Consider the following 12,209-nt stretch of genomic DNA (forward strand, 5'->3'; position numbering starts at 1 on the left):
GGCTTAAAAGTAACTCATTAGCCTTAATTTAAACATTTAAGATATTTCAAAGCAGAAGAAATACCTACCTTGATACCTTGTTGGCTACAAAGTAACTTTACTCCAACGCCGAGCGTATAGTAGAGCACCATCTTCGTCGGTCTTGGGCGATATTTCACCGAACGTGTAGAGATCGTAGATCTTCTTCAACCGCGTGCAGCCAGCGATTTCACGGCCACCCACGAAGTCACCTACCTCTACCGGATTCTCTGCTGAATATTGTTTTTGCTATTCCTTCTTCCGACATTCGCACTATAAGCCCATTGAAGTCTGCCGTATTTTATACGTTTCACAATATTCGTATCTTCGTACACTTGGTACAACTCGTGATTCATGCGTCTGCGCCACACTCTATTTCTTGTTTCCCACCGAGAATTGTCCGCAGCACTTTGCGCTCAAAAACTCCAAAAGCTTTTCGGTCTAACTTCTTTAACGTCCACGTTTCGTGACTGTAGAGGGCAACCGGAAGAATCAGCGTCTTATACAGAGCGAATTTTGTTTGCGTTTGCAAGTTACGGGACCTAAGCTGGCTACGCAATCCGTAAAAGGCCCTATTCGCAGCTGCAATACGCCTTTTCACTCCACGGGAAACGTCATTGTCACATGTCACAAGTGTTCCAAGATAAACAAATTCTTCAACAACTTCAAACACATCCCCATCAATCACTACCTCAGCACTAACACCACTAGAGGTGTTTCTGTCTCTACCCGCAATCATGTACACACTCAGTTGAGCTCGGCTAATTTTCATTCTTTTTCCGAGATCCGCACAGCCGATTGCTCGGCAACCTAAATTTAACTGAAATATCGGCAAAAAATCAATTTTCTTCGTAGCAGCACCTATGGGTGCCGCTGGCATCAAACTTCAAACGTCAAGTATTTAGCCGAGATTCAGCAAATGAACTTTAACCGAGATTTGCACAGCCGATCTCGGCATTCTGTTTTAAGTGTGTACTTCGTCTTGGTAGAGTTAATCGTCAAGCCTATCCTCGCTGTCTCTTTCTTCAGAGGAGCATATGCTTCCTCCACTGCCCTACGATCGATACCGATGAGATAAATATCGTCCGCAAAACCGAGGAACATGTGCGACCGTGTGATGATAGAGCCATTCCTCTGCACGCCTGACCTCCTAATCGCTCCTTCGAGTGCAATGTTGAACAATAAATTTGAAAGAACATCTCCCTGCTTCAATCCACCCAAGGTCACAAACAACGTAGACACTTCGTCCGCGATCCGAATACTTGATTTTGATCCATCCAGCGTTACGCGTATCAGCCTAATTAATTTCGCCGGAAAACCATGTTCTGACATTATCTGCCAAAGCTCATTTCTTTTCACCGAATCGTACGCTGCTTTAAAATCAATGAACAGATGGTGAGTCTGCAAGTTATATTCCAGAAATTTATCTAGGATCATCCGCAGGATAAACATTTAATCCGTCGTTGATCGGCCCTTACGAAAACCAGCTTGGTATTCGCCGACAAAGGACTCCTCAAGAGGGCGCAGTCTGTTGAACAGGACACCCAACAGTATCTTATACGCCGAATTTAAAAGGGTAATCCCTCTGCAATTGGCACACTCCAGTCTGTGCTCTTTTTTGTAGATTGGGCATATGAGGCCATCCAACCAGCTGGTGGGCAATTCTTCATCCTCCTAAATCTTTATAATAATCTGGTGGATTGATTGATGTAGCTGCTCGCTTCCGTGCTTAATAAGTTCCATCGGGATCTCGTCCTTCCCAGCAGCCTTGTTGTTTTTCAGCTCCTTAAGGACCTTTTTAACCTCATCCAGTGTTGGTGGTTCCACTGCTTGACCGTCATCCATTATGTTAATCCTGTTCCTGGGTGCTCCTTCGCTGCTACCATTCAACAAATCTTCGAAGTGCCCCTTCCACCTGGCTGCCACCATTGATTGTTTTATCTGTCAGCAAATTTCCTTCCGGGTCATTGCACATGGCGGGCACTGGCGCAGTCTTGTGCCGCGCGCCTTTGACAGTTGCATAAAACCTCCGCATATCGTTCCTGTCCATACTTTCCTGCGCTTCAGCTATAATACTCTCTTCGTGTTGCCGTTTTTTCTGCGGTGGATTCCTTTCTCTTCTGCTCTTGCAACCCTGTACCGCTCTCTGTTCTGCCGGGTACCGGCCACTAGCATTCGACTTCTGGCGCCATTCTTTTCGTTCGTCACTCGTTGGCAGTCCTCATCAAACCAACCATTACGTTGGCGTCGCTGAGCGGTACCTATCACCTCTTGCGCTGTTGTTGTCACTGCTTCGTGGATAACTCCCCATAAGCTGTTGACATCTCCAGTTCCGTTGGTTTCTCCTATCCTCTCGTCTAGCTTCTGATGATACTGTGCAGCAACCCCTTCGGCTGACAAGCGCTGGATATTGAAACGTATCGTCCTGTTGTTTCTTGAACTCGTGACGCTGGATAATAACTCCCGATTTTTTGCGGCTACAAGATAATGATCCGAGTCAATGTTTGGGCCTCTGTAGGACCTCACATCTATGACGTCCGAAAAATGTCGTCCGTCGACCAGTACGTGGTCTATCTGGGAGCAAGTGTCACCACTCGGGTGTCACCAAGTGTGTTTTCGGATATTCTTACGTGCGAAGTACAGTGTATCAAACAATTGTCCGTACAGCAATTTTTTGGTCAAACTAATTTTTCATTTAAAGGATTACAACTTTTTTATACGTCAATCAATAACGCTGTAATTTTGACCAATTAGAACCCATATATTAAAGCTCCATTGATAAAATTTTGAGCGAGATCGGATAAGTATTCTGAAAATTATAGAACTTTTAGTAAAACTTATAAAATTTTTGAATACATTTTTAAAACATTATATCTCAATATGTACTTGATGAAACTTTTTTAATATTTTTCATGTTACAACTTATTCCTAAGGCTTTCATATGCAGCTTCGTTTAAGGTTTTATATTCACTACAAAAAATATGAAAGATCTGTATATGTTCAGAGGGTCATTTGGAAATTTATCGTATTTTGATCAATAAAAGTGCCAAGTGTTTTCAACTTTTTTAAACTCTCCTAATGTAATATTTTTATACAGGACCTACTAAACTACATATGAAGAGCAGGTTCTATGCATTTTTCGTTCAGTTAATGCACTTTTTTTGGCTGAAAACGTTTGGCAGATTACATGTGCAAAATATGGTAATTTTTTAAATATCGTCAACTACATACGCACATTTTTCATATTTTTTGTAGTGAATATAAAACCCCAAACATGGCTGCATATGAAAGCCTTAGGTATAAGATGTAACACAAAAAAAAATGAAAAAAATTCATCGAGTACATATTGAGATATAATGTTTTAAAAATGTGTTCAAAAATCTTATAAGTTTTACTAAAAGTTCTATAACTTTCAGAAAACTTATTCGATCTCGCTCAAAATTTTAATAATGGAGCTTTAATATATAATTCATGATTGGTCAAAATTTTAGCGTTTCTGATTGACGTTTAAAAAAGTTATTAACATTTGAATGGAAAACTATTTTGACAAAAAAATTGCTGTACGGACAATTGTTTGATACACTGTAGGTACTGCTGATTGCCATCCCTTTAGCAGCTGCGAATGACACAAGGCGCAGACCATTATCGTTGGTAACAGAATGAAGGCTTTCCGTTCCAATGACAGGCTGAAAGAAACTTTCTCTGCCGATCTGCGCATTTGCATCTCCGACATCTTGTTTTGGGCACTCTCCGTAGGCCTTATCAAGGCTCTCATAGAACTCATACTTCATGTCATCGGGTTTGTCGTTCGTTGGCGCATAGATGCTGATCAGGCTGTAGTTGGAGAATTTGCCCTTCATCCTCAACACACAGATTCGGTCGCTTATCGGCTTCCACCGAATAACTCGCTTCATCTGCTTCCCGATCACTATAAAGCCAACTCCGCGTTCTGCCTTATTGCCGCCGCTGTAGTAGATGTGGTACTTGAATGAAGTGTTGGCGATGGGATCCACCGCTCGGAATTCGCGTTCTCCAGTTTTGGGCCAGCGTATCTCCTGGATGGCTGCCACATTAACGCCGACATGGGCAGTTCACGAGCCAGGAGCCCAACACGTGCGGGTTCATTCAAAGTTCTCACGATCCAAGATCCGACTTTCCAATCGTTGTCCTTTATTCGTTGCCGGGTCTGTTGCCTTTGAATCAATCCATTTACTCTACTATTGCTTTTCTGGGTGTTTGAAGGTTTTCAGCAGGCTACTTTACCGGGGCCGCCCTGCCTACATTGCGTTGAAGGGGCTGCCTTCTTCGGTATAGCTGACGCGATACAGCATTTCATACTCAGCCGCTGAATGCCAGAACAGACGCTGTTTGAGCCGCACCTCCTTGGTGAACAGACGCTCGAGACGTACCTCCTCAATCTAGCTGAAATCAGAAGGACAACAGTGCTCAGGCTGCACTACCAGCTTAGCACACAACTCTTAGCTAGCGGTCTTTGTCATCGTTTAACCAGTGGAAGCATGAGGTAGGAACTTGTGAGGAACAGAGCTATGTTGGACGCTCTCCTTATCGACTCACCGTTTTGCAGCCCAAGCAGAAGAAATACTAGTCATTTTAGTCTACCAGAAAAGGAAGGAATGTTAGTAAAATATTTGCTTCAACTGCAGATCACAATTGATACTTGTTACGTCTTATGATAATGCGTAATACATATAACCAGAAAGAAAATATTCTGTAGTAATTTATATAATTTAAAACTTTTTAACACAATCTGGAAAAAGTAGAGTGCGAGGATATACAACTGCGTCGTCTTCAAGAAAAAAAAACGGATGTTCGTTATGCAACCCGCTGACGCTCTTAACGCTCTTAAGTGAGGTGAGTAAAAGGTGGAAGCAGCACTTCGACGAACACCTAAACATCACAGAAAAAGAATATACGATGAACCAAGCGTCGAAGTGTTTGACTACATCATTGCAATGGGGGACAGGAATGAGTCAAAGACTACGCTGATTGAAGTTATTGATGTGATACACCAGGGGTTCTCAAAGTTTTTCAGATTGCGACCCACTTTGGATTTTTATAGAGTTTGGCGACCCACCAAAATACTAAAATTTGGAAACATTTTATCACTTTCATAGGTTTTGACAAACTTACGCTACGTAGCACTCAATCTTAAGACAAAATATTGTTTTTTAACTTATACTGCTCCCTTTGAAGATTGAAAAAGTCTCAATAAGATTAAGATGCCCAAATATTCATCTTCAATAAACTCTTAGTCTAAAGAATGTTGAGAGAAGATTCCAAGTTTCTTATAATAATGTTGAACCAGTTTGAGTCCATGCAACAGGTTTAAGGTATTCTTTTACACATTCAAGAAATAAACAAAAAACATACAATTTGAACGAAGTTTTTAAAGATATAGTGGCAATTTTAAATCCTCTTGAAATTTTTAGTCATATCCTTCATACATACTTTTTTATTTACATTTTCATTGAAATAACTTTTCAGTTGGTCTGACGAACTTCAGATTATCTCCATTCAGTAGAATTTCTCCGAAGTTTAGCTTTACTGAGGTTCGGTCAAGGTAAGGTTTCTAGTCGAAGTCTGGCAATTTTTAACTGTTGTTGGAGCTTCTATTTTTTAAATATGCTGCTGTACTTCAATCTTACTGAAAATGCGCATGCAACGAACATTCTTTTGTCCAGAACAAAAGAAAATAAAATTTTACCCTAATCTTAAACTTTCTGATTGAAAATTCATAGATTTAAAATCGATTTTGGAACGCAGACAATCGCTTCAATATTCAATATACTCCAGAGTAACACTTTTAATACAAAAAATTGAATAGAATTAATTAGAAACCGAATTTCTAAAGAAAAACTCTGCCGATTCTCCAAGGGAGAATTTGTAAATTAGAAAATGGCTAGCAATATCATTCGACATAAGTTTTTCAAGACATTTATTACAATATTGCCCAAGCCTTCGCGACCCACCAAAAATCAGTCCGCGACCCACCAGTGGGTCGCGACCCATAGTTTGAGAAACGCTGTGATACACTATGTGGAGCGTGATTTTGCGAATGTTCGGCGTGACCGTGTTTGGAGAGCAATCAGAACGCCAGGTAAAGTAGTGAACTACCAAAAACATCAAAGTCTCCCAATATGGCAGAAAACTGATTCAGTATTCTTATGATACGGCATATTACTTAGTAGTTGATTGGATAATAATCATTTCATAGATTGTGATAGGAGTTTGCTTTGCATGATTTTTATTTTAAGCAATGTCGCAGAAACCTTCTTACATTTATCAGGACCTCTATATCACGTTGTTGCTGACTGACTGACTGACTGACTGACTGACTGACTATGGTTTGGGGACGAACTTTGCAGCCAGTCAGTAGTGGGATCAAAGAAAATTATAATTGGCTACAAACGTGATTCGCTAACTCTGAGTTGACATTGTTTCCAGCTACCCCTGCGAGGTTGGGGGGCTATCCAAAGTAGCTTTTGAGATCTCTCTCCAGTGTATACTGCAAACAACGAAAAAGCAAAACTCGAACCCGAACATGGATTCAGAACACCGTAATTCGCAAATCCATCCCTTCTGAGTTCAGAATTCGACCGAACCCTGTTCGTTCGTTGGTGAAAGCAGAGATGCTACCGAACCGACCGCCAGGCAAATCCTGCTTCAGTGTCATTACCATTAGCACGTGATTATAAAATTCATCAAAATTGCTACCTTTTATGTGCACGGGTGGTGGGCGCCTGCTTTTCGAAATGGAAGAGTTTCTCATTCCCATGCAAGCAAGCAGAATGTGACGCTGCTGGGTCTCAACTGCTGTTTTTTCGGATGAGCTGAGTTTCTCGGCTACATAGGGGCTGTCCATAAACCACGTGGTCATTTTTTTGGGACTTCTCAACCCCCCCGCGTGGTCATTAGTCCACACAATTTTTTTTATTCGTCCATACAAAATGGTCATTGGCCGAACCCCCCCCCCCCCCCTCATGACCACGTGGTTTATGGACAGCCCCATACTTCTAAAGGCGCATGGCACAGCAACAGCAACTTAATGCTTTAACACCGTGTCACAGCTCGTTTAATCCTTTTCGATAACGATGTGGGCTCTGGCGATGATGGGGATGGAGAGTAAATCTGGCTTTTCAATAAGGGGATTATCGAGTCACGTTATGAATGCACGTCCTTTTGCGTCCACAGTGCCCAATCAATGCAGAGGGGTTTTGATGGTCGGAAAAGCGCTTTATGGTCGATTATCATGCCGAACGCCATATTTGTAGTTCATTAATCATATGTATACAGCAATGCAGTCTGTGTACTGTATGGGAGATAGTAATTCGCTTACAGCACATAGTAATAGCATGTAGTTGCAATCTCCGTAAAAGCGAATGGAAGTTTACACATTGAACAGCAGTTAGTTTTAAACTATGCTTTTTGCAAGAAAATCAATCTCAGATCTTGATTAAATTGGCAAAAAAATCTCATAAAAAGTAAGTGGTACATAAATTCCAGCAATTTTTTTCTTCAGTTTGCACTACTTAATTTATGAACATGTCATTAATGAGTTATAATCGATATAATAAGTATATCGAGCATTCATCTATAGTGTCAGGAGCATTGATGAGTTTGGAGAAACTGTCTTACGAATTCTCAAAGAATCTTATGTAGGCACTTGAACTTCTGGAAGATTAATTAAATAATTTCACGGAGAATTCTGTGGAAGAGTACCTAGAGAATTCATGGAGGATTTACCGAATAAACAAATCCGCAGAAATTTTAAAAGAAATTTTGGAGGAACCGCTGACGAAACCCCTGACAGATTTTTCAAAGGCACTCTAGGAGAAATTCCTTAAGGAACTTCTGCGAAAAAAAATTCGTGGTTACTTTTGAATAAAATTATGCAGGAACTACTAGAGGAATTTCCAAATTAAGGCCAGGAGGTTTTATGAAGGAATTTCTGGTGGAAACATAGATCATATTTCTAGAGGAATTCGAGAAAAATGCTGGATGATTATTCGAACTTACTCCGGGTAGAAATTCCAAAACAACTCTGACGTAAACAGTCCCAAGGAAACATCCAAAGGAATATCTGAAATCCAGAAGTTTCTGAGTTAATTCCCGGAGAATTTTGAATTTCGATAACTTTCCACGAACTAGGCAGCATTCAAAATAGTGATTGCTCTGAAGTTCTAACATTCCAAATGGTCGCCTTTCTTGAGAATGGGGTAGATTACCCCTTTCTTCCACTCCTCCGGTAGCTGTTCGGTTTCCCAGATCCTGCCAATCAACCGGTGCAGACAGGTGGCTGTAGTGACCGTGCGCCGGTGTCGGAGCAGTCAAGAAAATCGATGCATGTGTAGACACGCATGAATGAACGGAAATCCATCCCTTCATCACTAAAAATTCCTTCATTCCAAACGACAGCTAACTCACCAACAAATCTAAAAACTTCTTCGAACTTACCCTGCTTTCTGTCATAAATCCCACATAATTTCATGCACAAACCTTAAAATAATCGAACACCATTTTCACTTTAGCCATTCAAAAGAATTTATTTACAAAAACGCACATTTTAATTCACTTAAGGTGAAACTCCTTGGAATCCACAAATTTCTGTACAAGTGTATTAGTAAGCACACTTTTATGCTACCTTTGTAGGGGTATTGGTAAAGCACCTAATATTGTGCATGGTTGCCAGTATATCGATTATTACTTGCATGCAAAGATGTAAATATATTCAAATATTATCTTCATAAGACAAAATTGAGGAACTTGTAGTAAATTTTCATTTTTATCTACAGTTACAATGAACTGTTTTTATTGAAAAAAAAGCTGACTTTTCACTACTAGGACAATCTTTTATTCTTTAGATGTATGTTTTCTTTTTAATAGGATGTGCCAACTTTTGTACCGATTGAAATGGGAATGACACATTTCTCACGCTTAATATTATAGGAGCGTATCTACAATGATCGATTTCTCTTCGTCGATGTTCTCTCTGGTGAAGGTTCTAGATCATAGGTTCCCAAACTTTTTAGATGCGTGAACCCCTTTTGCCAGTAGACGTGCTTTCGGCGACCCACCATGGAATTTCCCTTCATTTGTTGTCTGTTACAGTAAATTATTCAACTGTTCCTCACGACCCCCTGGATGAAGGCCGGCGACCCCCCTGGGGGTCGCGACCCACAGTTTGGGAAGCCATGTTCTAGATACTAGATCATATTTTGCAACGGTTTCTTGACCGATTCAGGCAAGGAATTTCCAATGCATTAAGATAGGCCGAGAAATCTTTCTGAACTGCAAACAACATCTAAGCCATCAAGCAATTTATCTATTGAATAATACATATTTAAATTCTATTATCATAAAATATGAAGAAACTTTTCCAAACAAATGATTAGAAGTCAATATAGGGTAAGTGTTCCAATTATGGCTATAGTACCAATTGTTCGCCATAGTTGATTTTCACCCTTTAACGATGTAAATCAGTGATCCTCAGCCTAACTGTCTTTGCGGGCCAAAATTGAATTTTGAAAAGAGACTGCGGGCCGCAAGTCATTTAAGAGTTTATTTTCAACAATTTTCAAGACCCAACACAAAATACATTTGTTTGGTTTTTTGGAAAGGGTGAAGAATTAGCATTAGTTAAAATTTAATTCAAGATTGTTTTTAAATTGTGAACAAGAGCAAACAATCAAACAAACTGGAGTTATCAGGAGATTTTATTTCACATGGAAATATCCTGAAAATCGTAGGGAATTAAAACAGGGTTTTCAAGACCGTAATATTTAGGTTTCGTAGTTCTTAGTATTAATAATGTTGAGCAAATTATTTTAGACTAGTAACTTAAAAGTCATACGAAAAATAAGCAATAGTTATGCCGGCTAGAATAATAAATAATATGGACCTCTTTAAGCATACTGTGAATAAAATTACAGCGTACTTATAGCGCAAATTATAAGTGCAGAATTGCGGAAGTCCTGGATAAGAAAACGGACAAATTTCTAGTTAAACCCCTGGATCCAGTTTTGACACAAATTTCCAAATGTAGTTTCTAACTGCAGCTTAGGGATTTCCTGAAATGTATTTCGAACCTTTTATTTGAAATAAAAAAAAAAAAACAAAAAATGAAACAGTGGTTTTTTTTTAGATTTCGTGTTTTTGAGAAATTTTAGAATAATTTGTAGGGATTTCAGGGTTCTAGGAAGAAATTCCGAAAAACTGCCTAGAGATAATGTTGTGGAAATAATTTATGATCTTTTTTTTTAAGTTTTTCTTGCGTGATTTCTTAAGAAGCCAATGAAGAAAAACCTGCAGACATGTAGCCGATTTGGAATAAATATTTTAAGAGGAATTCCCAAAAGTATTGCTAGGGGAATGAAGAGTATCTTGTTCAATCCCTGAACTTTTTAGCGAAATTCCGGAAGTTTGGGCAACACTTCTTTTAAAAGAAATAGTAGACCAAAATTCTGAAAAACAATGGAATAGGTTTCTGATAGAAGTGCTGAATATAAAGTATATACAAGAATTTTTTTCGCCGATAGAAACAAAATGGAAATTATTTTAAAAATATTACATTTTTTAAAAAACACTCAATTTCAGTAGTTAATATTCATTCTCATGAAAGTTTTAAAATATGGTCAAATTTCTGATTTTCATTATGGAATTGATGAGTGAGCCACTTTCTAACACATTTCAAAATCAGTTCGCGGGCCGCACAAACCCTGGTCGAGGGCCGCATGCGGCCCGCGGGCCGCAGTTTGGTGACCACTGATGTAAATCAATAAGAAAAATTTTGGGACCAACAGATCATGTTCACAAAAGATGGTTGCATTCATTTAATCTCCACATTTTGCTCAAATTATGGTAGAAATAAATCATTTTTCTTAAAATTTCGGCTTGCTTGCACCCTTTTTTGCCATAGTGTACCAATTATGGCTAATCCCAAGGGATGCATGCAAATAGCGCGAAAATAACCAAAGTTTGAAAATGTATCCATTTCTGGCACAGGACTCCTATCATTGGCACACGCTGTAGTAAATACTAAAAGTAGTTTTGGCTCCGTTTCTATATTTTTCCTGTAAAGTATGGAAACTAAACTATCTTTGAACCGTTATGTGGCCGACAGGGTACCCGGGTACCTAGTAGCCTGGTACACGGTTTATATGGGAAAATATAAAAAATGGAAAAACTCCAACTCCTGTATACTTTTTGAGTTCCATTTAGGTCCCATATCAACTGTGCAAAATTTCAGATCGATCGAAGAAACTATATTTTAGGGCCCGCCATTCTTAGTTTTTCATACGATTTACTATGGGGAAAATTTACTTCTTCAAAGAAAAATCGCTTGAGATCACCCATTGATCCCTAAAAATAAATCGTTGAATGATTTCTGTAGATAACTTCACGAGGAATCAGACCCCCGAAGACCGCAAAGCGATGCGACATTCGTGGAAAAAGTTATTAAGCCTTACCCGATCATTAAAATGACGAGATTTTATTATTTATTGTTATTCCTTACATGTTAAACAACGTTGGCATACCACTCGGTTTTCAGTCAATAACTTTTTCCACATGCCTTAGATCGCTTTGCGGTCTTCAGAGGGTTTTTTTCCTCGCAAAATTTCCAATAGTATTCATTCATCGATGTATTTTTATGGGTTAAGGGGCAACCTGTGGCGATTTTTCTTTGAAAAAGTGATTTTCCCCATAGTAAATCGTATGAAAACTTAAAACAGCTGGCGCTAAAATATAGTTTCTCCGATCGAGCTGAAATTTTGCACAGTTGATATGGGGCCAAAATGGAACTCAAAAAGTGTGCAGGAGTAAAATGTCTTTTCGTGTCCCACGCTAGTACCTAGCGCCCATTAAAAAGCACGGTGTAGAAAAAAGCAAAAAAATTGTCGGACATATAACGGTTAACATATTGACGGTATGCGTTGGTCTTCTCGTTATTTTTGTATAAATAGTTTTTCTTAGGTAGTGCCATAATTGGTACAGGCACCTTATATGTCACAAACACTGATCCATTTGTCTGCAATTTATTTAATGCCTTATCATTTGAATATGAAACCAGAAACAAATTTTGAAAACGACGTATAATCTATGCTACAGTATTGATTATACGTCGTTTTCAAAATTTGTTACTGAAACTTAGCTGATCCGCAAGAATTCATAGG

General features: G+C 39.2%; 1 protein-coding gene across 1 annotated transcript in view; it reads right to left on the reverse strand.

The window, feature by feature from the left end:
- LOC109432373 (uncharacterized) overlaps window positions 1-12,209 on the reverse strand; it is a 495,279-nt gene that overhangs the window by 146,215 nt on the left and 336,855 nt on the right. The window lies entirely within an intron of this gene.

Source organism: Aedes albopictus, chromosome 2 (genome assembly GCF_035046485.1).
Source record: "Aedes albopictus strain Foshan chromosome 2, AalbF5, whole genome shotgun sequence".
Taxonomy (NCBI): Eukaryota; Metazoa; Arthropoda; class Insecta; order Diptera; family Culicidae; genus Aedes; species Aedes albopictus.